The sequence below is a fragment of the Notothenia rossii genome, assembly GCF_949606895.1.
Source record: "Notothenia rossii genome assembly, chromosome: 3".
Lineage (NCBI taxonomy): Eukaryota > Metazoa > Chordata > Actinopteri > Perciformes > Nototheniidae > Notothenia > Notothenia rossii.
The window spans coordinates 25,866,405-25,893,939 of NC_136901.1; the positions used below are offsets into that span (position 1 = coordinate 25,866,405).

The 27,535-nt window shown below is 40.9% G+C and overlaps 1 protein-coding gene across 4 annotated transcripts in view; it reads left to right on the forward strand.

The window, feature by feature from the left end:
* The window catches only part of LOC307034391 (uncharacterized protein), a 70,226-nt gene extending 44,200 nt beyond the window's left edge, over positions 1 to 26,026 (forward strand). For 2 of the 4 annotated variants that reach the window (XR_013806878.1, XM_079673231.1), the window contains 5 exons: positions 3,031 to 3,179; positions 11,234 to 11,375; positions 17,498 to 17,568; positions 18,284 to 18,394; positions 24,448 to 26,026. The gene's annotated coding sequence lies outside the window, so the exon portion shown is untranslated. Of the gene's footprint in view, positions 1 to 3,030; positions 3,180 to 6,980; positions 7,080 to 11,233; positions 11,578 to 17,497; positions 17,569 to 18,283; positions 18,395 to 24,447 lie in introns of those variants that run through there. The other 2 variants (XR_013806879.1, XR_013806880.1) reach the window with 2 other exon arrangements.
* The last annotated feature ends 1,509 nt before the right edge of the window (positions 26,027 to 27,535 follow it).

Sequence of the window (27,535 nt, forward strand, 5' to 3'; positions counted from 1 at the left end):
TATTATTAAATCATTAAATACATATTTATTATTTACACCAACCATAAACATAACTTACAAAAATAGCACACATATACAAGCTAGCCCAACATGTGCAGTGTTGAATTGTGGGGAGTAGATATGATGGCCGACATGCAGGCATATTATCATACACGTAGTCCCCGCAGCAGGGAGGTTTTGCATAAGGAATGCAAAATAACAACAGGCGATAAAGGCATTTGTAGAGATTTATTTATCTTGCTCTGACATTTACTTCAGACGTGGGAGTTGTACCAATATTATTTTTTCTCAGACACACACACACAGACACAAAGGGAAAAATTTCATATTTCTGAGCTGAACAAAGTAATCTATCTTCCCTGTGTGATGCCCTAGCTTTGTTGCAGTTCCAAGGTCTGAGTCACATTGAGAGTCCCATGCAGACAAGGCAACACCTTGTATACAGCATGATAGGATGGGAGAATAGCCATTTGTCCTTGTCAAACAGCCCACACTGGCAAAAACATGCACACACCACTCTTATTTTTATGGGAAATATCTTGTAAGTGAGCGTGTAAACACAGACTCTCATCCACAAAGTAATACTTCACACAGTGAAATGGATAGATCACACAGGGCACTGTTGATGTAAATCTGGACTGACATGTGAGTCATGCCTTATGCATGTTGTTTCACTGTAACCTGCATTAAAGAGACAAGCTATAGCACACATCACAACGTATTAGCTTTGCTCGGTGTTCAGTGCTCCGGACAGGATAGGCTTTATAGAACAATATTGGCTAAGAAACCAACAAACCCTATGACTCTTTATGTCACGGAAATCAATGAAGTTGTCCGAGATAGGAGTCATAGTTTGGATTCCACTTTGTTTTGTTCAGAAGAGAAAAAGGAAACAGAGACGTGTTCAAGTAGTCCTGCCTCAAGGCTGAACGCATTGATCCCAATGGAGGTTAATATTAATGTCAATTGGGAAAGTGGTTGTGTGTGTGACGATAAAGTCAGTGTAGGTGTGTTTGTCAATGTCCATTTCTCCTGGACCTACCAGAAGCTGGTTCAGCTCTTTACCGATGACTTTAATAGCTCTCTGGACCGAAAATGACTTGTTATACATTATTCACTTCAAGTTCATGTTTAAGAACTTTCGCTCAGGGAAATAATGTTTCCACAAGAGTTAAGCAGTGTGCATATTTATGTTCTTGTGGCTGGTTGCTGGAAAAAAAGACACTAAGAACAACAAAAAGATGAATTTTCCAAGCTCCAAATCTCTCTTTACAGTGTTTTTACCGACTTCGTCATGCAAGTCAAAAGGTTACAATTCTCCAGACTCACCACTCAAAACAAACCACACAATCAAAAGAAATGTCTTCACTTTATAGCGTTCATGTGGTGGTCTGGATTATTATTTTAAAACTTAACTCATAACTGCCAATACCATTTTTCCTTCAATCACTTGGGAACATGTTAACTTTCTTTCAAGGATTTTTATAAGCCTTTGAAGGGAATCCAAAACACTGGCTGCTGCATCAAAACTGCTGTTGTTTTGTGATAGTAATGCCTTTTTACAAAAGTATTTTCTAACATTTATTTTGTTTTGAATGATTAAAACAAGACAAAAAAAACTGGGATTTTTTTTTAAGAATGGCCAACTGTAGTCAGCATTATTGGAACGTGTAGAACACATATTTGACCAATCGTTCAGTGTAATCCTTTTTCCAGCGGCTACTTAAATGCTCTCCAGAGTACTCTTGCCTCTGCTTTTCACATCATCACTCTGTCTTTATTTAAATGTATTTGTATCTAGTATACTTTTTGTGGTTGTGTCAGAGTGAATCACTGAGTGTACATTTTCACATTGATTCAGCTGATTTTTCAAATGTCATTGAAAGTAACCCTCACAGTATGGCAGCGTTTTTTGAAGTGTCATGCTCTTTTTTTCTTGCCTTTTTATTCTAAAAACGTATTTAGTGTCTCTACCACCACACAATATCTTCTCTCCCTTTCGTGTTGCTTAGACATTTTGAGGTAACATCTGACTCAATCACATATATTCGAAGTATATTTGTACGAGCGACTTCCTCCATTTACTAGAAAGTTGGAAAGGCAACAGTAATTTTCTATTTGATTAGAATATTTGTATTTCCTCTACCTCTGCTGTTGATATCAAATTTTCATCTTGCATTTGTGATTGTCAGCATGTGTTTGCAAATAAAACGGTTCTCCACTGTGACGGAATAGCAACAGATGTCGAATTTTGACGGGTTTAATCAAATCTGTGGGAAAGAAAATGCACCAGGCCCAAAAATCACAAAGTTAAAATCAGGTTGAAGAATACATATGTGTGAAATTTCTGTCAGGAAAATTCACGAGCCTCGAGCCAGGCAATCTAATCTTCAGCCTTTCTAGTTGGTTTTCCTCCCCTCAACATCCAAAATATTCCCCCAGTGACCCCTGTAACCCCAGCTGGACAGTTTGTCCTTCCATTGATCCATACCTCTTTATCCTCTTCATCTGAAAAACCTGAGCCTCTTCTTCACACCACTTTCTCTCTATCTCTTCTCAGTTCACACCTGGCCATCCACCATCTATTTCAAACGAGTCATGAGATGTGTGTGTGTGTGTGTGTGTGTGTGTGTGTGTGTGTGTGTGTGTGTGTGTGTGTGTGTGTGTGTGTGTGTGTGTGTGTGTGTGTGTGTGTGTGTGTGTGAGAGAGAGATTGGTTGCACATATCACCTAGCTGTATGTACTGATGTTTGATTGACAGCAGAGACTACTTGCTTGCCTTTTGGTCACTGGTTCAATATTTTTGCTATTCAAGGTATATATCTTGAGCTAAATCATTAGCATCCTTTTCTCTTGAAATAAGACATCTGTGTGGGATCTTTGTGCCATATATCCTGGTGAACTACAGAATTACAATGACATGTGAGCAAATAAAAAGAATGGCATGTTATGCTCTGTTGGCCTGTGTGTCTCTCTGTATGTGTTTCTACTTTGTAACCTTTTCCCCCCTGGCCCTCTTTAATATTTTAGAGCATGATGAGGAACTGAAAGGCTGCTGTGGCTACAGAGAGGAGCTGGATTCCTGCAGTCTAACTGAAGGGTTAGGAGCTGTGCCAGGAGAGGAAGTGGAAGATCAACAACAAGGGCTTCTTCTCATTCATTGCTGCATAAATACCAAGGTACTGCACCCTATAGCCTGAGTTAATGAAAATATGTACTTGCCATCACAGGTGTTTTTCTTCTCCTCCTGAGTTTATAAAGGACATCATCGGGATTGTGTAGGATATTCTTATTCTTTATATAAACCTATTTTAGCTTCATAAAAGTAGTTCCTAGGCTTCCTAGGGTTTAAACAGAAACACTAACATTAAACCATTTCAAAATAAAAAAAGACAAACCAAGCCAAATGTAAGGATCAGAACATAATTTAATTTGACCTACATATGAAATAATGATCAATGATAACCACAAAGGAAACAAAAACATATAATTACAAACAAACATCAACATTTTAAGTTATATGAAGACATTTCAAACTATAAAATGTTTCTTTAGTGACTCTGCAACACCAGATGACCACTGCTCAAATGGCGTTGGTCATATAAAATAACTTATAAAGCGGAGGTCAAATCAAGCAATCTGATTGGTTCTTAGCCGTGATATAATGAGCGTATATCACGGGTAGAATTGTAAGTTACTTTTCACAACAAGTCAGTATCCCTCCGCGTCTGATTATTAGTAAATATAAATGTACTAATAAATAGTAGCTTCGAGTCGGGCCGAACCACGCCCCTTGGCTGTGATATAATTAACATAATACCACGGCCTGTCGTGAGCTATTGCTTAAATATACTATCACAAATAACAAAGAAAGTGTGCTGCTCTTCCAAATGCCTTTTGAGTAAATAATTTAATACGCATGTAATTAGTTAGTCCACATATTTGTACCACTTATTCCTACACACATGTCCTTTAAATGCTATAATCTGAACAGAAGTGGTACGGTATTAATAATTCTGTAAGGTTTCAGATGAGTTAAGTTGTTTAATGTGAAGGTGGGATGAAAATGTGTTACTAAGATGGGTATATTACAAACATAAAAGATGTCAGTAATGTGGCAGTATTTGTTGTTTCCTCCTAAGAAAAGAGGGAAGCCAGAGGATTGGGTCTCTTCCTCCACCTCACTGGCACTGCTTTCTCCAGAATAAATATATCATGAGAAGCCAACAGGGCCTGTCCCTCCTCAAAGCCTCCAAACACGGCCAAAAAATGTAGGCTGCTTCAGCTCCAGTTTAGAGGACACATCCAGTATTTTGTAGCAGCCTGCCTATTTGTGTTTGGATGATCCTCATTAACTTGCATGTCCATGTGTCCAGATGGTCAGCAATCACTGGTGCATATATCACATGTTCTCAAGCAATAAAAAAACAACTGCATCATATAAATAATGTATGGATCTACAAAAGTTAATATCAACATGAGACACTATTTGCCAGATGTCCGTAATATGTCATATTGTGATCTCCTAAAGTATTGAGCCTCTCCATAAGCTTGAATATGTTTGACTTTATAAGTTAAAGAGTTTTAACTTTGATCTCTCTGAGGCGAGATGGTTTAGTTTAGGGAGGACAAACTCACTCAGCTGGGTTCAGGTCCTCTGTAGGGCAAAGCATTGTGGGCCACTTTGGAAAACATTAAATGGGACACATCTTCAGATTGAAAAATGATTTGTAGTAAAGGCTGCTTATTTAGTTTAGTCCAGGGCCGGACTGGGACAATAAGTCAGGCCGGGAATTATACACCCAGCCAGGCCACTATCAGTTTTTCTTTTGTGCCATTTTCCTGGATTTATTTGTCAATATTTACAGCATTGCTGCCCATAGTGATATAGCCCTAATAAACATATGGACATGGGTTACTATTTAAAGAAAATGTGCAAATCTATTTAGGAACCGATGTATGTGAACATATTTTAATTGGAGGTGGACCTCAAATCCTTGGGTGCCCAATACGTCGATCGCGATCGACCGGTCGATCGCAAGTGTAGTGTGGGTAGATCGCATGGCATTGAAAAAAAAAAAGCCTATCATCCATCCTTACTATGGCATTTGCCACTTGATTGACATACAGGTAAGCCAGTCTGAGTTGTATTGTGCCATACGGGTTCATGCAGTTATGAGGGGGCCTCACCTCCTCATCTGAAGTGCAAATGCGGCGCACTATTATACGCTTATGCGGCGCAATTAGTGTAAGCGCGCCGCAGTTTATCCGCCGTTTAGTCCACTAGCACCCCCTCCACCCCGCTCGCGACACAGACTGGGCAGGGGCGGCCCTTTAGGTAGATCACTTGGGCGTGGTCATTTTAAAAGTAGCTCCCAAGCTGAAAAAGTGTGGGCACCCCTGGGGCATGCCCCCCCCGGTAAGATATTTTTTTAAATGTTGGACTTAATGCATCAATCTGGTGCACTTTGAGAGGGAAATAAAGAGACTACAGATCCATATGAAACAGAACTGTATACATTTAAATAATCATAAGAACATGGCCATAACCAATAACACACCATATCTAATATGAAAAAACATTGAAACTTGTTTATATAGTTGTTAGTGTGGGCATCTGAACCAGCCTCACCCGTCTCCCCCGTCTCCCCCCTGCTCCTCTTTGAGGAAGCAGCAAAGACTAGTTTTAGCTCTCAACACGTTTTTACATTTTATCCTACCTTTTTTCACCGAGTTAGCATTTTTTTTTTATTATTCATGCATATTTTACTAATCACTCCCCCTTCAAATGGAAATATGTGTTTACATAAATGGTGACCGAACCGTTTGAGACCCACTGAGAACTTAGACTAAGTTAACTATCTAAAGACTCAGAGAGTCCTTAACCTCACCTGAGCTGTTATCAGTCTCTCAGTCTGACAGGAGAGGACTCTCCTCCACCTTGTTGACAGCTCATTATATCCGTTAGCGCCGCTAGCTAGCACCAGATGCTAACAACAACAATACACGTAACCGGTGCGCGCGCTTTCTCTCTCGCTCGTTCGCGCCACACATACACACCCTCCCGAGCTTGAATGACAAACAGAGACCAATCGAGGGTATTAGTGTATGATCTGTATGAAAGTGGCCATGTCGGCAGGCCACATCATGTAGAACGCCAGTCACCCTCTGTGAGGCAGAGTAAGACCCACATTTGCGCAGCGTTGCGTTCACAATAAATAGGCCTACACAGCGCCATATAGATAGAAGAGTTGCGACAACGGAAGTCCAAAATGCTTGATTGTCACGTTGTTCAGGGAGACTCAATAGTTCCCCGGAAGTTCGTGGCGGGCCATTTGAATCACGATTTGAATGCCTTAATACCAGGATAGAAATGCAATTTTTGGTAATTAGTGGTAAATAAAGGTTTTGATTTGCAATATTTGTACAACATATCGATATGTGTATGTAGTTACATCAATGTTTTTTTTTTTTTAAAGTAACATTTGTTAATATTTGAGGATTAAGATAAAATAAGAAGTACTTTATTGATACCAATTGGGGAAATGTTTATGCTGCAGCAGCAAAAGACAAGGCATTGTACATTAGACAGCTAAAAGACTAGAATTAAACTATCAAAAATGTAAACATCTTAAATAGAAATAAAATAGCATTACAAAAAGTAGAAAAATATACATAGTGTGAACAGCTATCTTACCAGTTAACATATACATGTTATGCTAACGTTGCCTTGGTTAAAGAGCCTGTTGTTTATTGCTTTGAATTCTTTAAAACAAATATCTTCTTAAACCTGTATAGTAGTAAGGAGCATCACATCCTAATGTTTGATATATTTAGAGGGAGTGGATGGGAAGGAAGGTTTCAGAATTCAGATTAGATACATTTCTACCATTTCTTTAATTAATGGTGGTTTCAGTAATCCTATGGTAATTGAGGACACAAGTAATCTAAAGTACTAATGTAATCTTTATGACTTTCAGAAAGGACAGGAGACCCACAGGTGCCTATCAATGATTGTCAACTGACAGCACAATGAGTCAAAGGACTAGCAGCAGCAGCAGCATGATGTTGATGTTAATGTATTGTTTTAGGAACATCCATTGTAAATAAATGGAATTCAATAAACATTGAATAGCATATCATGCCGTTTGTCTGTGCCTTTTCCTCTGTGTTGTCCTGGCATATCGTCTCCCCCATGGTTTGCTGTGCTGCCTGGGGATGCTCCAAGCGCTCAGAGAAAGGAGTACACATGTAAAGTTTCTCCACTGACACAGAGAGGAGGAAAGAATGGCTGGCTCAAGTCAACAGGAGCAATTTAACTATCACAAAAGACAACAACAGCAACAACATACTGTACATATGTATAATCATATTTTTCACAAAACGAAGACCACACCATTGGGAAGCTTAATGTCTGTTTAATCAAAATAAGGAACAGGGAGAGGCTTGCTGAACTCTGGGAGGTGAGACTCAGGTGCAGGGTGAGGGTCTCAATGCAGGTCTTCAGGCTCCATTGAATCCCCATGGGGTTCTTGTGCTGAAAGAGGGAGACAGGAGAAAGGGTTAGATACATCTAGCAACCTATAGGATGGGAAATTGCTGACCTATTTTAAACTTACCTTGTGTTTTCACTCTCACTTAAGTCCCTCTCCCTTTGCCATCAATCCAAAATCAGCTGAGCCTCAACATAATACAGACAGGTAATAATCAACAGAATCACAAGGACATCATATGGCTCTGTCACTCACCCATAAGTTACGTTTTTGTTTACTGTTTGGAAGTCTCAAATATGCACTCTAAATCCATATCAATAGCGATGTATCACACAAATAGCTCTCTTCCTTATTATTGTGTAACGTTAACTATAATATACTTGAACTCCAAAAAAGATATCCTCATTTCACCACCTCCACCCACTACAATTACACGCCCCAATGTTATATTTAACTAATATTTAACTCCCTCCACCCCGGATAAAAGCACGTTAAGGAGCCCCTTTTCTCTATTTCCACAACGTTGGGTTGAAATAACATTAAGAGAACTGATGAATAGGCTGTTCGTGGTTAACGTGTGTTGCTAACTTTATCCAGAATCCTAGCCTAATCTGTTATCTGTAAACATTCCCTAAATCTAATGATTTAGGGATAATCTTCACGGAATCCACTAACATCCTTTAATACACATGTTAATTTGACTCAGATGTGCTGATAATATCCGCAATATAAATCTTTAAACGTCTTCTTACCTTTTAAAAGTTCAACACGAACAGTCTATTATGCTGCAAATCTACTGCGCTGCTAGCCGCAGATACATGTAGCCCCGAAAGTCAGCGGCAAGCTAACTTCCGGGGAACTATTGAGAGCTCCACGATCCGCCATTGCTGTAAAAAAACTGGTCCATTGGAGTGAACGGAGATGTCGTAACTCTTCTATCTATATGGCGCTGGGCCTACATAAAAAAAAAAATCCTCAGGCCAGCAGGCCACTAAACAGGCCAGGCCATCGGGAAACCTCCCGGTCCTCCCGATGGCCAGTCCGGGCCTGGTTTAGTCCTAGATCTGGGTGGACCTTATGGCCTCTTTAATAGAACATGTATTCAAGTTTTGCATATTAGTGTGTGGTATAAACTGTGCTGCATCAGAATGCAAAATGATGGCTGAAATGGATACGTACATCCAGTACTGCCAACACAGCACAAAAAGAGTCAATCCTGTCTATCGTTGATACTATGCTGTACAAGGGATGTACGTTAGTAAAAGTAATGTCACAGGATGCTGTTTCTTAGAATGAAAAAGTGAAGTAAACTCTGAAATGTCACTGCCACTATCGCCCATCCTTTTCCTGCTGTGTGTGGAAACACCTGCAGTGCAAGTTCCGATATAAAAAACGGGACAGTGATACACATTTAAATGAAAAAGAACACTCAGCGTTTGTATGCAGAGCCATTTCTCTGAATGCAGTTAACGTGAAGGAGCAGTAGATGTGTGAAGAAGAATGAACATGATATTTGCGAGCACTTACAGCTCTGCCAGTATTCACTCTTATACACCTGGATACTCTCGGCTGCTGGGAGTATCTCAGGATTTGAGTTTCAGGACAAAAACATACGTGAGCTTTCAGAGAGCTTTCCAGGACTGAACAACACTTGTAGGCCTGGAGTAGCTGTAATGATTCACACAGGGAGAGTTAGTGATGAAAAGCAAAGAAACTGTGATGAGTTAGAGCAAAGAACACTGTCCATATGACCTCTGTAGAATCTATACACTGAAGTCCTATCACACAATCTCTGCAAACATGTAGCTGGGCTCACACAGACACATCCACAGTGCAAGTATGCATTATCGCCTTATGGATTTGTCAAAGACATTGGTATGTAAATGGCTGTCGTGTCAACACTGTTCTGCGTGTGTACACACAGTCTCCTGCCTCAGCACTTTGGCTTTCACACCCATGTCGATAAAGCCCCCCGTCCGTGAACTCATCTAATTTCATCCATTGCACAAATGAAGTTAGCATTGTATTGCTCCTTGTTGCGTTTTGTGACGATATTATACATGATTGCAGGTTAGTAAAGGTGGTTGTATGTATTACTTTTAAATGAGGTTATTTAAATTTCCATCAGCAAACTCTCCCACGCAGTTTGTGATTGTTTTTTAGACATCGTACAAGCACACTCTCTGATGTACGAACAAATAAGTAACCAAATGAGTTTGACATTGCACAAGGATGTCTAAAATATCTACAGATATAAACTCGTATAATGACTTCAGATCCCACAAAGCCTTGTAAGTAAACGAGATGATGAATAGTGATATTGCTTAAAAGTTTTTGTTATAGATCACCAAATTATTTGTATTAAAATTATTTATAAATAGTACATTTCGGTTTTAATACCTAATGGTAATAATTGGTACCTGCTCCATCTTTACAGTATATGTTGGGTTTTTTGATGTTTCACAAACATTTACATCTTACTTGTTTTTATTATTCTTTTTAAAGACAGTTTTAACAAATACTGAACATTTTAACCTCCATAGTGAAGGATTTATTATAGTTCTGATCTATCAGACTGTCTGATATGATTGTAATTTTTTTTTTATATATTTAGGTGCTCATGTGTTTACTTTGTAGTTTGATCACTATTTTTATGCTGCAAAAACTTTGAACCACCTCTTATGCATCTCTGTATTTTCTCCTTTCATGAGTCCCCCCTTCAGTACACATAAAGGTCAAGAGTGTTCATCAGGAGGAGGCATTTGTGATGCTTTTCAGCGCTGATGATCTACTATAGACACAAATCTTCTTATCTTCCTTATTTGAATGTGAGGAGTGTTTAATGCCAATGGTTCTTTTGTGATGTTTAACAGTTGGTATCATGTGTATTGAATATACAACATGAGAAGCTGATTAGCATGCTGTTTATATTCAAAATATTCCAACATAAGCTAGTAAAAAAACTTGGTCAACTCTGTCTGTAAATATCTAAAATGATCACAGAAGAGTAAGATGTGGAGTGTCACTGTGCCTGGGCCATGTCACATTGTGAAGAGCTGAGCTGTCTGATGCCGGCATGCGAGCCTCTCCATGTTAGTTGAGAAGAAGTTAGAGGCAGCCTTCCAGACGCTGGAGGAGCTCTCTGAGAGCCTGGAGCTCCTGGAGAATCTCCAGGGACGCTTGGCTACGAGACAGGCCTCTCATCCATGAACAGATTGCTATCCTGGGCAAATGTGAATCCCCAGTGGAACAGGCTGTAAGCTGCTCACTGATTAATAAAAATATACACACATGCTTATGGGGTCCTAAACATAGGTTACAGTTTGTTAAATAATACTGTCTACATTTGATGTCTTCTAAACATCTCACAGATAGTGACAGAAGGTGCTTTCCATCAATATTTGATATCATCTCAGTGCAAATTGAAATGCCTGGCATACTTTGTTGTTCTAATCGTATTAATTGTGCAGGGATGCAGCGAGGGAAATTACTAATTTGCTCTTAGATAGAAAGATGTGACCCAAGAATTTATAAACATAACATCATTTCACCTTCATGTTAATCAGGAACAAGCTTTTGAAGGACATTTTGGAGCCTTTTAAGTTTATGATAAAACCAATGTGGCTGCACGTTGCTGCATCAAAACACTGTCATCAGTTGAAGACATTGATACGGTGAAGAAAAAAACCTTCTCATAATTTGTTCATCATATGTCCACCCTGCCACTTGTTTCCCCACAGGACTGAGAGCTGGCATTAGTGTGGCTCCAGCAGCGGTTGATTGACAGCTGCCTCATACTAGGAATTATTATCAGGTGACTGTCGCACACATTCAAGAACAGCTTCATCCTCTCTCCCTTCCAAAAGAAGATCCAGATCAAAGGTTAGACACTATCTCACTCTGACACACACATATATTGAAACACAAGAGTGGGGTGATAAAGCAAAAGAAAGTTGAAAGATAGTGTTCCACCAAGAAGACATGTTTTATTCTAGTCTCCAAAACTCAAACCACGTTCTTTTGAAATATATTTGATGAGTAATGATGACAATGAAAGCTGACAGTAAAGGCTATGATAAGTGATTGACATCCTTCTAATTCTCTTTAAATAATGCAGACGTTTAACCTGTTCTACACCACCCCCCCCCCCCCCCCCCCGATACCGGGGGGAAAAACGTGTCATCTGCAGGAAACAGCGTCTGAGGGCATCTTAATATTCAATAAACTATGAATGTTTTATATCCATGTAACGGGAAGAAACTCAGCTAACTGATTTTTTTTTTTTTTTTTAACCCACAAAGCTAACCCTCTGCCTCTGAATTAGCCACGAACGAAAAAACGCATTACTGCACAGAAACTCACTCATAATACCCTTATTACTTATCGTAGCTGCACGTCCAACCCATCGATTCACATCGTGAGAAGACACAGAATCGATCAGTACCTACATTATCACTCCATGATAAGAACTTGCGTAGATATTAACAAGAACAGACATCAAAACATGTTGCGCTAGTAGCTAAAAATGGCAAGTGTCTTACCTTTGTCGTTGTCTGGTCAAAAGTGGTCTTCAATGGCATTACAACGATAAAAACTCTGCTGAAGTTAATCCATAGGTTAATCCAATGTGTCTGTGTCCCTTTGAAATTATTTCTGATAATCCATAAGCAATAAACCTGCTTATCCGTTTCCAGATGTCAGAGTGAGAGATAGGTTCGCTCTCATGCAAAACTGCGTGCGCATAGCTCTCATTTCTCAATGGTAAGGTGTGTGTGTATGTGGCTCTAACGGTCAGAAAGAGATCTCAATCCCCAAAATCAACCAATGGGTTCCAGAGAAACGGTAAAAACGGCCATTTCCACCCAAATCACCTCAGAGGTGGAGTCTTTTTTGCTAAACCTCTCTAAAAAGGTCAAATGTCACTTGTTTTGCATCAATCTTGATACAGGGTACTTACTATATGTTGTACCTTGGATTCCTAAAGCTTTTAGTCTACCTTACCATCATCCAGTTTTCACTATAAGTAAAAAATAGTTTTTGGACGGACACTATAATTTACAGTTTTTTACTATTTTCAATCTGAATTTTCTTTAAAATACATCCGACTCACAGGTTTATCATTACTTTGAGAAAAAAGATTATTAATTTTCCCCTTTTAGAAGGGAAGATATGGTCATTTGTTCTGGAAATGTCATTTTCGAGCCTGAGACCTGAAAAACAGGCTTGGTGCTTAACAGGTTAACCTTGTGTGTAAATCTTATCATCATTTATGATTTAGTTGGTTATTTCCTTTTAGACTGTCAACTCTCAATATCATCCCTCAAAGTGTTTTACATTGTTGAAAGCCCTGCTTGGTTAATGATTGGTTATATTTTGTATCTTTGTGTGTCCCTTCTTTAACTCCCATTTGTATTCATTTGTGTTGGACAGTTTACATTCATCAACATTAGAATGAAATTGTGAGCCAAGATTGACTAATTTCTATCCTGTAGTCCTGTGCCAGGTTGCTAAATCAACCCTACCTTCAGAGATGGAAAGAGTCTCATATTTTTAATGAAACGTGTTAGTTTCACCAGTGACATTTACCAAATGACAGAAAGACCAACAAAGAAGTACTGAGCCTGAAAACCTTAATTACAAGTATCCATACCTATCAATGTGTTTTGGCATTTCCCCGGCACACGCAGATGTATTTTAATATTTTTTGAGGCTGGCTTTATGTGTTGTGCTTGTGTGCCTGTGTGCACGTTCACATTTGTATCTGTCCATCAGTCCCATCCCCCACAGACCTGCTGACTCAGCTGGGGCTCTCTTTGCTGTTTGTCATGATGTGAGGCCTCTGACTGACCCTGTGGGTGGTCAGCAGGCTGAGGCCCCTCTCTACACCTCCACTCTTCCTCTAGCTCCAACCGCCATCCCTCTATTTTCATCCTACTGTCAGGAGCAATAACAAGAAGAGACCGACACTTAGGACAAGACATTACGAAAAAAAACACAGAACAAAAACAGATACTGACAAGAAAAATATGTGTTTACTAGATGTGAGTGTTTACTGATTACTGTGTTTCCTCCACAGTTATAGCACTTAGATTTCCCTCTTTCATTTATAGTACTATTGGGGACATACAGTACAGTTTATCAGGAATATGGTTCACCCAACCATTTTTGTAATATTCTGAAGTGGGCAGCATACAAAGCGATTATTAGAATGTTACTGTGTCTGCGTTCATAGTTATGGATTTAGAGGTGTATCTTTCTTTATCTCGCTTTGAACTGAACCCCAAAAAGTTACCTTTTTAGCGCACAACCACATAACATAAGATATAACTATTAAAGGTGGGGTAGGTAATTTTGGAGAAACCAGCTCGAGTGCACTAGAATTTAAAAATACACATCCGGAAAAAACCTGCCACTTCCTTACAGAGCCCCTCCTCCAACACACGAACGCGCACATGACCAATGAGCGCACGAGATAAGTTTGTGCACAGATGGAAGGCTGACAGGAAGGTAGGCCATCCACTTATTTTAGCCGGGCCGGCTAAAATTATTGGTTGTGCTTTTTACAGTACTACGGCTTCCAGAGATGACTTTTTTTAATGGATTTTTTGTCAAAGCACTTAAGATATTCATTGCTATCGGGATGTTAAGAGCATTCCATGGAATATAACAAAAAGTGTATCTCGAGCCAGTTTCTCAAACTTACCTACCCTACCTTTACAGTAAGTATGACATACTAAATTACATTTAGCTGGTTTAACTGGTGTATTCCACACTATACACAACTGCTTTACATAGATATTCTTCTATTAGATTGGATTCACAAACAGCTTCTATGTACAACAACATATGATTACCTTCTGTCTGCAGGGAATCTACACTAATAGTGTAAATAGCAGTTCTGAAAGCCTACTACACCTTAGCTCTGAACGTCCCGTCCCCCGTCCCCCCCCCCCCCGCTCTCTTTTCCTCTTTCCCTACTGAGCCATCACTGATCTATGCGAGGCCTCATCAGAACCAATAGCCTGTTTCTAATCTGTTCCTGCTCCTGATGATTTCTGACTCCACGGCTGCTCCCTGCCACGGTATAAGTGACGACTCCGACTGGAAGACACACCGTGACTGATCCCCCGTCCTCTCTGCTTTTTCCCTTTTTGCTCCTCTATTTCCTCCTCTGTTCCTGGATACTCCTCTTTTCCTCTCCTCCTCCAAGTTGCTTTCTCCTCCTCCCTGCTCGCCCCCGTTCCCCTTGTGTCTATGCCTCTCCTCTTTTACCCACCTTTTTTTGTGAATAGCAGAATGTTTACTTCATGTCGGCCTCATCATCCATTCTGACTGGGCCTCGCATTTGAGTTGTTCCCCTATTTGCTGTTTCCATTAAAGATGAAATTGAAATCTCCTGTGCTAACCCACACACACACACCTAAGACGCATAAGATTGCGCACACCGGAATCACACTGCACACAAATCGACTAACAAAACACGACGTGCTGTGCAGAGGCATGAAGGAGCACAAAGCTCTCGTCCTACTTTCTCTGTACCTAGTTCTCATCCTTACGCTCCACTTCCTCTCTATCCGTCCTCGCCTCCTTCTTTAGTTGTTGTAAGTGCGGCGGAAAGTGTGATCCATTTTTAGCTTTTCACAATATGACTTTGCCTCTTTCTCCATCTACCACTACACATTTAAAAAGTGTTTCATACAGTAAACATATTTTATTTCCCTGCGCAATTTCCTCTTTCTAAGTATTTCCTGTTGCAAAATGTAGCACTAAGAAGAGACAAACCGCTCCACTGATATACAAAAGCACCTCCTTACCTCCCTTTTCTTCCCAACACACACTGTGCCGGTCCTGCTCACGCTGGCAACCCTGAGCTTCTTGAAGGCTACTTCTTCTCTGTCTGCGGTGTGACTTCCGAAACCCCTTCAGACAGGATGTAGGAAGTGTTTGGAGCAAAACAAAGGAAGTCTTCGGCAGGTTAATGTGGCCAGGAGGCAGCTTTGTGCCGAGCTTCATCAGTATTCAGCAGAGGTCTCCCTCTCTCGCTCTCCCAATAATATCCCAGTCATTTGGGTCAGCCACATCGCTGTGCCTGTGTGAAGGACACACACACACACACACACACACACACACACACACACACACACACACACACACACACACACACACACACACACACACACACACACACACATACACACACACACACACACACACACACACACACACACACACAGACTGAGAAAGAGAGAACTCTGTGACAATTTAATAGAAATACAGTCTCATCAAATGTTCACCTCCTCATTCTCTCCAAGCATTAGCTGTGTCTAGTCGCTTTGTCTGTTTTCCATTTTCCGTTCCATCCATCTTCTTTACCTCTTTGATTCTCTGCCACTCTTTCTACCCTCCACATACAGCTCCCTCAATTACGATAAAGTAGACCATATATGAATTACATTAACATCTCTAATATCCTGTGAGTTCCTAATTAGGACCCCGCTCACTTTAGAATAGTCCAGCTTCCAACGACAGTAAGAACAGCAAAGTGCAGTTAGGGGCTGAGGCGAAAGCAGATGTGAATATAGTGTGAGTGTCTGAGTGTGTCTCAACAGGGCCCAATGTCTGAGTGTGTCTCAACAGGACCTCGCCACTAAGCTGTGTGTAGGGATGTCGGTCCAGACTATGAGTAGATTGGAGGAAAGGGAAAGCTGCGAAGATCAAATATCCCATAAATCAAAGCTGTTGCAAAAGTCAGTGTTTGTGTGTGTGTGTGTGTGTGTGTGTGTGTGTGTGTGTGTGTGTGTGTGTGTGTGTGTGTGTGTGTGTGTGTGTGTGTGTGTGTGTGTGTGTGTGTGTGTGTGTGTGTGTGTGTGTGTGTGTGTGTGTGTGTGTGTGTGTGTGTGTGTGTGTGTGTGTGTGTGTGTGTGTGTGTGTGTGTGTGTGTGTGTGTGTGTGTGTGTGTGTGTGTGTGTGTGTGTGTGTGTGTGTGTGTTGCTCCCAGTCCAAGAGGGCCAAAGAGGACACTGACTCCTAATGTACTACATATGTCTCCTTTTGCATTTGACTCCTTTAACCTTCCCTGAATCTCCTCTTGTATTCCCAGTGCTGATCTTTTGAAAGAGCTAATAATTGCAAATGAACATAGATTACTGTAAGCTATCTTAAAAAGGAAAGGCAGGTAATGTTTTTATTTAAAAAACAAATTGACATTCTCATTTGGACTTGATGTTTATCCTTTCAATGCGATGCTATGCTAACGATCGGAATAGTAAACGTGTTAAAAGTTCTGGCATTCTGGCAATAAACTGACATAATTTACAAACTTTACTTCAATATCCTCTATTTCGTTTTATGGTACTGGATTTGTCAAGTTCAAGAAATCTAAATATCATAATATTGTGTAATAATAACAATGTTTAAACATGTAGATATTTGGTTATTGTGTTATACATTATTTTATTTCACCCTTTTCTCCCTTCACTCCCTCTGTCCTCCCTTCCTTTTCCTCACATCAAATATCCAACCATATCTTCTATTCCCTCCTCTCTCTCTCTCTCTCTCTCTCTCTCTCTCTCTCTCTCTCTCTCTCTCTCTCTCCCCGCAACCCACACACAGCATCTTGGCTACCTCTTAAACTAAACATCACGTAGATAACCATCTTCCCTCACAATGTTCCCGCTCCTCCACTGTCTAATTATGTCGCAAATCTCCGAGCATGTTGTCACAGAGGTCTTAAATTAGCGGCTCGGCTTAATGTCGCAAGCACATGTAATGTGTCAGATCAGTAGGAGTGTGTTTGTGTGTCTGTGCGCATGAACAAGGCGTGCGATTTCATTAAGACGATATTAGCTATTTCTGCACCATCTCTCTGCCAATGTGTGGACGTTTTCACAACGCTTGTGTTATTCCTTGCAGACTCTTTTAGATACACGTGTTTGTTATTTTTGCACCACATGTGTGTTTGTGCACCTGCTTAGACATTGTGTTTGCATGTCTGTGCCGTACAGGGGATAAGAACATGGAAGCTTCTTCCCGATCAAACTGCTCCCCTACAAGAACAACCATGGTGCTGGGAAAGGTGTGTATCACCACCAAGTCGCTAATTCTCACACACTTTGTTGTCCTGACATGACCCGACCTCTTTCACACTCCAACAGATTCAGCAGTAAATCCACATGAGGAGACAGTGCCAAGCGTGTGACCAACATGTGTGAAGCAGGTTAGATGTAGGACACCTCATTGATATAAAGATGCTTTCAATATTCCCAAACCGAGGTCATGGTTGCAATCCATGGACATTTTCATTTTGTAATAATGGTTTGTGTTTTTTCAAATGTTTTTTTTAGTTTTTAACGTTCTTGAGCCAATTTTAGTATGTTCTACCTGGAGACCTCCCTGTGCTTTAATGTTTTGCACACTTCAACAGAAGAGGAAGATGTTTGTTCAAGTGTTATTCCTTCACGCTTCTTTGTTGATCATCTCAGTTCCCTGCTGAGTTTCTATTTATTGTGCAGTGTAGCATAGAAGTGAGTTTGTGGCTTAACAAAAAAGCTGCATAAATGTATTAGCCATGGGTGTTGGAGGAAGGGTTTCGTGTTTTGAACGCTGGCCTTGTAACAGCCCTAAGTGTTTTGGAGAATACAAGCCATGATTAAGCTTTTGTGTGTGTGTGTGTGTGTGTGTGTGTGTGTGTGTGTGTGTGTGTGTGTGTGTGTGTGTGTGTGTGTGTGTGTGTGTGTGTGTGTGTGTGTGTGTGTGTGTGTGTGTGTGTGTGTGTGTACATTTTAAACTAGAATGCCAACTGGATCATCTAGGAAGTTGATCAGATTGCCAGACTGGGGATGGAGAGCATGGAGAGCCCAGCAGAGGACAAAAAACCCTCCCCAACCTCCAGAGAAATAAAGGTCAGTTCACAGGAAGTTCATTATAAAGCTGCAGATTATGTCAGCAGTATATTACATGGGTCGAATTAGGTTTTGTTTTATGCAAACGCAACATAAATGACAAAATAATGAATTTGCTCACTCCAGAACAATCTTAAACTTGTACTTTGATCGTGGTCTCTGTAGAGAGAATGACACTTTTTGCGTGTATAATGAATACAAAGTCAGCAGACTCATCATAGGGGACGTCATTAGAAGTTCTTTTTTAGCTTTTGACCTACAGACTTTTCTTCACAGTGACAGCTCAAACATTTATGGCCTTCCCTCAGGATGCACAACATTTTCTGCCAATATCACAAAAATGCAAATCTCCCCCCAAAACGTATCCTCATTATTCCAGTTGTAAACATTATATAAAGAGCATCTGATCTTTGTCTGATTGCATTACATTACATGTTACTTGTTAGACACTTTTATCCAAAGCGACTTACATACTCAATACTGTGGGCAATCCCCACAGGAGGATGAAGTTTCTTGCCCAGGGACACAACGACATGCTGACTGCAGTCGGGTTTGAACCTGTGCTCCCCTGATCGGAATACCAACGCACTAGTCCACTGCGCCACACGCCTCCCTCGCAGGGTAAGGAGTGGAACGGATATCTGTAAGAACGAGAGGATCATCCCTCTCAGCATTGAGTTACAGCTACTGTTTTGAGTCGATTTATTTGTCATAATAAATGTGGTCCAAATACCTGTAACTCTTTCCATTTAAAGAGGCCCTTTTTACGATTTTGGGGTTTTACCCTTCCTGTAGGCTTTTGTGCAAAGGCTCAAATCCCAAAGTATTCTACAGAGGGAGTTGAAACACACCTTTGTTTACTTCCGTAACATAGTGACGTTACCATGTGACACTGACGCTTCTATCGGCTAACGCTCGAACACATTGTGCGTGATAAGGTGCGGGACATCTCTAAGCAGTTGACCAATCACAACAGACCCGGCCAGCTAACCAATCAGAGCAGACTGGGCTCTGGTTTCAGACAGAGGGTGAGAAGAGGTGCTGCAGCACAGGCAGTATGAGAACAACAAGGAGCTTTTGAACATTAAAGCATGGAGACATGTCATAAAATACAATTATGAAACCTGAAATTGAACAAAAGAAGGCCTCCGTAGTGTCTTCAAACTCAACAGCCTCCTCTTATATTTTTAAATACTGAGTTTGATTCTTCTTATCAGAGAGCTAAGGTACAGTATAATTACTACTGATTTTAGGGCGATGCTGTTGTGGGATAATGAAGATTTTGCAAATGACCACAGAATCCGATTTTAACATGGGTTAGTCCATTCCTTCCTAAGACATTCCGAGGTCTTCCTCTCTGTATTTTTTACCCTCATAAGTGTCTGGAGCTCTATTCCCAGAGGAGCTTCCAAACCTCGCTGCTCTCTGTCCTAACTGTGGTCAAGTTTGACCACATTGGAAAACATACAACCTGCCTCTAAAGACAACTATTCTCCTTTTTCTAACACCAGATACTTTGTCCTGGCTCATCCTTTCCACTTTGTTAGAATTGGCGGCCACATTGCATGGGTTTAGACACGGCACGACTAGTTTTTGACAACAAGGCAAGCAAATATAAGTGAGGGGTCTTATCGTAGCTGATGTAACTTTTTGAAAGAGCCTACCTTACCTCATTGCACTTATTGAATAAATAAAAAATAAAACTGAGGATTAGATATTAAGGTGCAGGTAAAACAACAAAGCTAGAAGTGAAGGAAAAAAAAGAGATTTAAAATACATGCTGTGCTCCTTGTGTTCTCTGGTTGTTATGGTAGTCTGCGAGGGTAATGAAAGGGAAAGAAACCGACTGAGGAAGATAGTCTTGTCTGTATTAACCATGGGTGTATTCGCCTTGTGGTTAATGTCAAGTGTGGCTAAGGTACCTGGGTCTCTGAGGGGTTGCAGAGTTAGAGCACTGTTGCTGTGATTAAAACGTTGGAGAACAGCCAGAGGGTGATAGTTGGCACAGATTCTGCTCCGTCTCCTCCCTCTTTATTTCACCCTCCATCCCTCTGCTCTCAGTACCAGCTGTCAGTCACGTCAGTCGGTGTGCTAATGATGCTCCCGTACAGAGCTCAGAGCACAGGGAGACATCCGTCATGCCCAGATATATCTCTCTATTCATATGTAAGCAGTTCACAAGTGGCCCAGTTTTGTATACTGTGGTTTTTTATGAAGGATAAGCAATTCATGATCCTTAAACATTCAGGTTTGAGTACATTTAACTTTCCTCTGTGGCATACCATTAATTCCACTTTTACACACACAAGACCCCATGTCTGACAGAAGATGAGAAACTTGTGTTCACTCCGCATTTCACCCTGGGTTCAAAAAACTCTACCCAGATCTACTATTTCAGTTATAAAGACGTCACTACTAATAGTATACATGTACAGTGTTACAGATTTAGTTGATATAACAGTGGTTGCTACAGTATACACTTAACATCCATCATGCCAGTTTACTATAATTATTTTCTTGGATGTTCTCAACCCTGTGAAATATGCAAATAATGGCTGTTCATAGCAGCATGAAGTATTTAAACAATGTAGTGACACAAGTTTTAACACAAATCTTCCAACAGCTCTCTTATCCCCTTTTTGTATGCAATTCACTTCATGCAAATAGAGTATTTCCTGTTTTTTAGACTTATATATTTGAAATGATATTATTTAAGGTCATGTATAATTCACATAGTGTTATCAAACTGCTCTGTAAGCAGAGGCTGTAACATTTACTTAGTTTTTACACCTTTGTAAAAAATGGGCATTACAGCATTACTGATGCCTTAAGCCTGAACTCTCCACTTCTGTTAACGATAACTTATATACTTATATTTAATGAATGCCCCGTGCACTTCAATCAATCAATCAATCAATCAATCAATCAATCAATCAATCAATCAATCAATGTTTATTTATATAGCCCAATATCACAAATGTTACTTTTGTCTCAGTGGTCTTCACGGTTTGTACAGAATATCAGTTTGACAATACGACACCCTCTGTCCTTAGACCCTCACATCGTACAAGGAAAAACTTCCAGAGAAAATCCCACAGTTTAAAGAGGAACATGGGAGAAACCTCAGGGAGAGCAAAAGAGGAGGGATCCCTTTCCCAGGACGGACAGACATGCAATAGATGCTGTGTGTAAATCGAAAAGATAATACATTTACAACATAGGTAGACCAGATGTTTTGAAATGCATGTGTCTACTGTATACTAAGAAGATGAACCCACGAGGATGTCAGCAATCTTGTGGGAGCCATCAGGGAAGTAGTATGGTGAGAGTCTGGCAGGACCGCAGAGACAGGTTCAGCCACGACTCGAAGTCCAGGACTCAGATCCAGAACTCAGGATAGAGGATCCAGGACACACGACCACAGCAACAGGATCAGCCTCGACTCAGGATCCCGGCGTATATATGGACACAAAAAAGAGATTTGGGGGTTAATCGGAACATGAGAGTACACAGGTACAAACAGACAGAAAGACGGAGTAAGGTGCCCCCCCCCAACAGTCCAAGCCTATAGCAGCTAAACTAACGTGTCTACAGTACATACATGCACTCCCTTAGGATAGGTTGAGGGAAAAGGGTAGCAAGTAACAAGTAGGAAACAGAGGTTGAGAGGCACACGCAGGGGGAAAAGTCCCCACTGGAACCTGAATTGGTTAGAGGTATAGGAGTAGGTCAGTGGCTACATTCCACACTCCCGGTGCCGGGCTAGGCGTTCTCTGCAACCTGTTACCCTCTAATAGAACCTCGAGAGATCAGAGAGGGGAAAGGTTTTTGGATAAAGTTTTAAATATAAGATCTAAGTTTTTAGGATTTAAGTGAAAGAGTAAGAACTAAAATGTATAGGTGAAGAGGCACAACTTATCTACGTCAATGCACTCTTATTAGATTATTTTATTTTATCACTATAAGCTTTATCAAAAAGGAAGGTCTTAAGCGTACTCTTATAAACGGATAGGCTGTCTGCCGCCCGAACACAAACTGGAAGCTGATTCCACAAATGTGGAGCTTGATAAGAAAAGGGTCTGGCTCCCATTGTACTTTTAGAGACTCTAGGAACGACCAACAACCCTGCATTCTTGGAACGCAATGCTCTAGTAGGACAGTAGGGTATAATGAGTTCTTTAAGGTAAGATGGCGCCCGCCAATTAAGGGCTTTGTAGGCGAGAAGAATAATTTTTAATTCTATCCTGTGTTCTATAGGGAGCCAGTGTAAGGCAGCCATAACAGGAGTAATGTGGTCCCTTTTCCTAACTCTGGTTAGTACACGAGCTGCAGCATTTTTAATCAGCTGAAGCGACTTGACTGACTTCTTGGTACACCCTGATAATAAAGAGTTACAATAATCCAGCCTAGAAGTAACAAATGCATGGACTAGTTTCTCTGCATCGTTTTGAGGCAAGATATGCCTAATTTTGGCAATGTTGCGTAGATGGAAGTAGGCGGTCCTTGAGATTGATTTTATGTGGGCGTTAAAGGATAAATCCTGATCAAATATAACACCAAGATTCCTTACAGTCAGACTGGAGGCCAAAGGAATGCCATCCATAACTGGTATATCTTTAGATAGTTCGTTTAGTAGATTCTTTGGGCCGAGTATAATAACTTCAGTTTTGGTCGTGTTTAACATCAAAAAATGTAAGGTCATCCACGTTTTTAATTCCTTGAGGCAGTCTTGAATTTTATTTAGGTGATTTGTTTCATCAGGCTTGATTGATAAATATAGTTGAGTATCATCCGCATAACAGTGGAAATTTAGAGAATAATTCCTTATGATATTGCCTAACGGAAGCATATATAGTGTGAACAAAATAGGTCCAAGCACTGAGCCCTGTGGCACTCCATGGCTAACTTTGGTTTGCATGGAAGGTTCATCGTTGACACACACAAACTGAGAGCGTTCAGATAGATAGGACCTAAAGCAGCCTAAAGCAGTTCCCTTCATGCCAACTAAGTGCTCTAGTCTTTGCAATAGGATATCATGGTCGATAGTATCAAATGCAGCACTGAGATCGAGCAAAACAAGAATAGAGACAAGTCCCTTGTCAGAGGCTATTAGAATGTCATTTGTGACTTTAACCAGAGCTTTCTCTGTGCTATGATGTGTTCTAAAGCCAGAATGAAAATCTTCAAATAAATCGTTCTTTTTTAAGTAATCACACAACTGTTTCGCGACTGCTTTCTCAAGAATGTTTGAGAGGAACGGAAGATTAGAAATGGGTCTATAATTGGCTAAAACCTCTGGATCGAGGTTGTGCTTTTTAAGAAGAGGTTTTATCAATGCTACTTTAAATGATTGTGGAACATAGCCTGATAATAAAGACATATTCATAATATTTAATAAAGAAGTGCTAATTCATGGAAAAACTTCTTTTAACAGCTTAGTTGGAATTGGGTCTAAGATACACGTTGATGGTTTAGAAGAAAGAATCATTGAATTTAATTGTTCAAGATTTATGGCTGAAAAGCATTCTAGTTTACTATCTAGTGTAATATTAGAACTTAGGTTTCCGGGAGCTGTTGATAACACTATACTGGTCAAAGGCAAGAGGTCATTGATTTATTTTCTAAGAGTAACAATTTTATCGTTAAAAAAAGCACATAAAATCATTGCTACTGAGTGCTATGGGAATAGTAGGCTCAATAGAGCTGTGGCTCTCTGTCAGCCTGGCTACAGTGCTGAAAATAAATATTGCATTATTCTTATTCTCATCTATTAATGAAGAGTAGTAAGCTGCTCTCGCTTTACGCAGTGCTTTCTTATATTCATTTAGAGTAATGCCAAATCAAACGAGATTCTTCAAGTTTAGTGGAATGCCATATCCTTTCAAGTTCTCTCGACTTTTGCTTTATTTTGCTGGTTTCGGCATTATGCCATGGAGCTAGTCTATGTTGTTTTATTTTCTTCTTTTTATAGGAGCGACAGAGTCCACTTGAGCTCTGTTTTTGCAAGGATTTTTTGCCTTTTTAATTTGACCTTAAATCCCCTCTTCTTTCAGAAACTGCATGCAGATCTGTGATGAGCCAAAGCCAGCAGGGAAGTCACTCTGTTGAAGAGCATTATCTGCGGAGAGGATCAGTGAGATCTACGTACAACCAGTGGCGTTTTCTCCTGGAGGCCAAGGGAAGCCAGGCTTCCCCTGTTTTTTCGGATTGTAGTTATAATTTTAATAAATAAATAAAAACACTTCGTTTAGTTTCGGAAATTCTTTATTGTGTGTTGCTGCCGGCCCGTCTCTCCCCCATTCTCATTTAGTATTTTACAAAGAGTGAAACAGCGCCCCTCTAGATGTTATGGTGAAACAGTAGATTGCACTCTATGTTGCGAGAGGAGGCCAGCCGAAATTTGCTTCCCTTGGTGAAAAAAAATGGAGGGATTGACCAATCAGATGAGGCTCACGTCATGCCCCTGCCAACCTGTGATTGGTCAGGGCCATGCCAAGGGAAGCCAGAGGCAGCTGGCTTCCCTTGCCTCACAATCCAATCAAATCACATCAACTTAGTGTTGCAGTGACGCGACCCAAAAAGCGGAAGTAAGCTGCGCTCGGTTTCCCTCGACAAAATAGCAATGGGATTTCTCCATAGGATTTTGGAAAATAGCTCGAAAAAAAGTCAGTGGAAAAAGAACCTGTTAGGTAAATGCACGTTTCGTTCAGTCGGATAATATCCACATGTCTACCCTACTTTTATAATTTTCAAATAATAAATCTAATAGATAGAAGATAGATAGCGTCACCGCACCACTCTCACCGCCGTTAGAAAGTAGCAAGCAACTGAAGCAAGTGCAATTATGGAGGGTGGAGATTTTGAGTATTTAATCAAAAATAATTGTACTAAAGTTCCGCTGCAGCAGCAACAACAAATACAATCTGATGACAGGCCAATGCCCAAACTGGAGCTGTGTACAGCGAGGAACAAAGGAGCGAACCGGACGTAAAACGTTAAAGGTCTCCTGATTTAGTTTGTGAATGAATGCTTATTAGAGTTTCGGCTGGAGAGTGCGTGCGGACCTTTCGGTCAGATAACAGGCGTGTGTAAGTCCTGCATCTGTATGATACACATGTGTGTAAAATGATACCGGGCGCTGTAATCACTCATCTGGTTACGTTATTACATTGACCACCACACCCCACCACAAAAGAAAGGACGTATTATTGGCTTCCCCTAATTTTTTTCCCACGCCACGCTACTGCGTACAACCGTTCCAGTCTCCTTCTTCACATTGACTCTCAGTTGGCTTTCTCTTCCTTTCCTAACTTTCATTGATTCACCTTTTTTGTATAAAAAAATGGAGGCAGTTGCTTTAAAGCAAAATGAAAGTGCCAATGCCTGCTGTGCAGCCGCCTTTGTTTTCATATTTTCCGCCTGCTATGATTTGAAGCATGTCCTCCTGGCTAACAGATTTACTCACCTTTACTCTCACAGGTTGGCACCCTTCTTCTTTCCCCATTCGTCTTCTTCCCTGTTCTCACCCCTATCCAAAGGTCAGCAGCATTAGTGTTTAAATTCTTCATGGCAAAGTTATTCATTTGACCTCGCTATCTGTCAGTACAGTGCTGCTCTCCTGGGTCAGCCACATGAGCCTCTTGTTATGGTTCTGGGGGTCAAAGGGCAAAATGGATATCCTTTTAAATCATAGTTCTTCCTCAAGCCTGAGTTTTGTTTGCATGAATGTGTGTGTGAGCCCTGCGCCTCTTGCATACACCATTAGAGCTGTATCAGGGTATCAAAGGCTGCAGGGCTGCTGGAATGATGAATGGCTGCCAGGTGCCGAGGTCTATGTGGTGATCACCTCAAGTAAGGCCATTTGGCCCTGCCGGCAAGGGAAAAGAAAGGGTTAAGTGGATACGGCGGCTCTTATAGCCTTGTAGCCCGTAGCCTCTGGCAGAAGCTCATCAGCTTATTCCCCAACATCTCCAATGCCTGGCTGGATGAGGGTTAGAGCTCAGTCAGGCAAGCGTAGGGGGAAATGGAGACAAGGCTTAATTTCCTCCAGACCAGAAAGGACTGGAGAGAGGAACGGGCTGAGTGGCTACTTTGCTTCCTTCCTCACTGCCTTCCAGGCCGGCTGTCCTGGGGCGGCCTGTGGAGCCGCCCCGTCTGCCTGTCAACCAGTGTCAACATCAGCGCTGCCCCTTGCCCCTTCTCCACCCAACCGTCACGCAGCCCAGCACTCACTGAAGCTACAAAAGTGCAGATTTAGTGTGTGAATAACCTTGGCCTAGAGAGGTGTCAAAGGTGTTTAATTCAGACCTCCCAGTAATTCCCACTCACTCCCACAAATCTTAGCACACAGTTCACCAACGAGTCATGTAGAGCAGAGGGAGGGGACGTCAAAAGAGGAGAGGGAACACATAAAAGACTCGGCGTGACATGCTGTCATCATCACGCCTGTTTTTAAAAGCTTCTCGGGCTCTGATGTGTGTGCGCTGCAGCACTCAATTGTCGCAAAGATCAATAGTTTCCTGCCTCTAGTGCTGCCTCATGCCATCATAAAAAGTTGGTTGGTGATGTGAAAAATAAAATCTCTCTTCTTTTGTATTCTCTCTTTTCATCCAAGATGTTTTCCGTCTGTTAGCATCACACTTCAACTTTGATATTAAAGCGTCTTGAGGGAATCGCCATGACAGGGCATGAAACGTTTCTTGACTGTGCACCTCACAAGCACGAGGGTCCCTACTGGCTGAGGTGACGAGAAAGCCTTAAAGGCATGGTTGAGTGGAGGGGCAGGGGGTCAAAGGGCAATGAGCTTAAAGAGATCAAGTTTATGATAGAGGAGGTGATGGGAGAATGTGTTGGAAATCAGGTGATTGGTTTTCTGTTACTTTCTCTCGGGATTCATTGAACGTATATGCCACTGTGTTGATTTTTTTAATGCCGCTTGAGGTAATCATCCCTTTCAAGTTATTTCTTTTAAAATGAGGATCAGTCATCTATAAATACATCTGCCCTTCTGAAAAACTCTGGGGGTTTGCAAGCATTGAGATACATGAAAATCAGTCCTTCTGCACCACAAAACACACAAGCTTCAACTCTATTAACACTGACGCAGCATCTATAAATAGTCACACAAACACACTCTCTTTC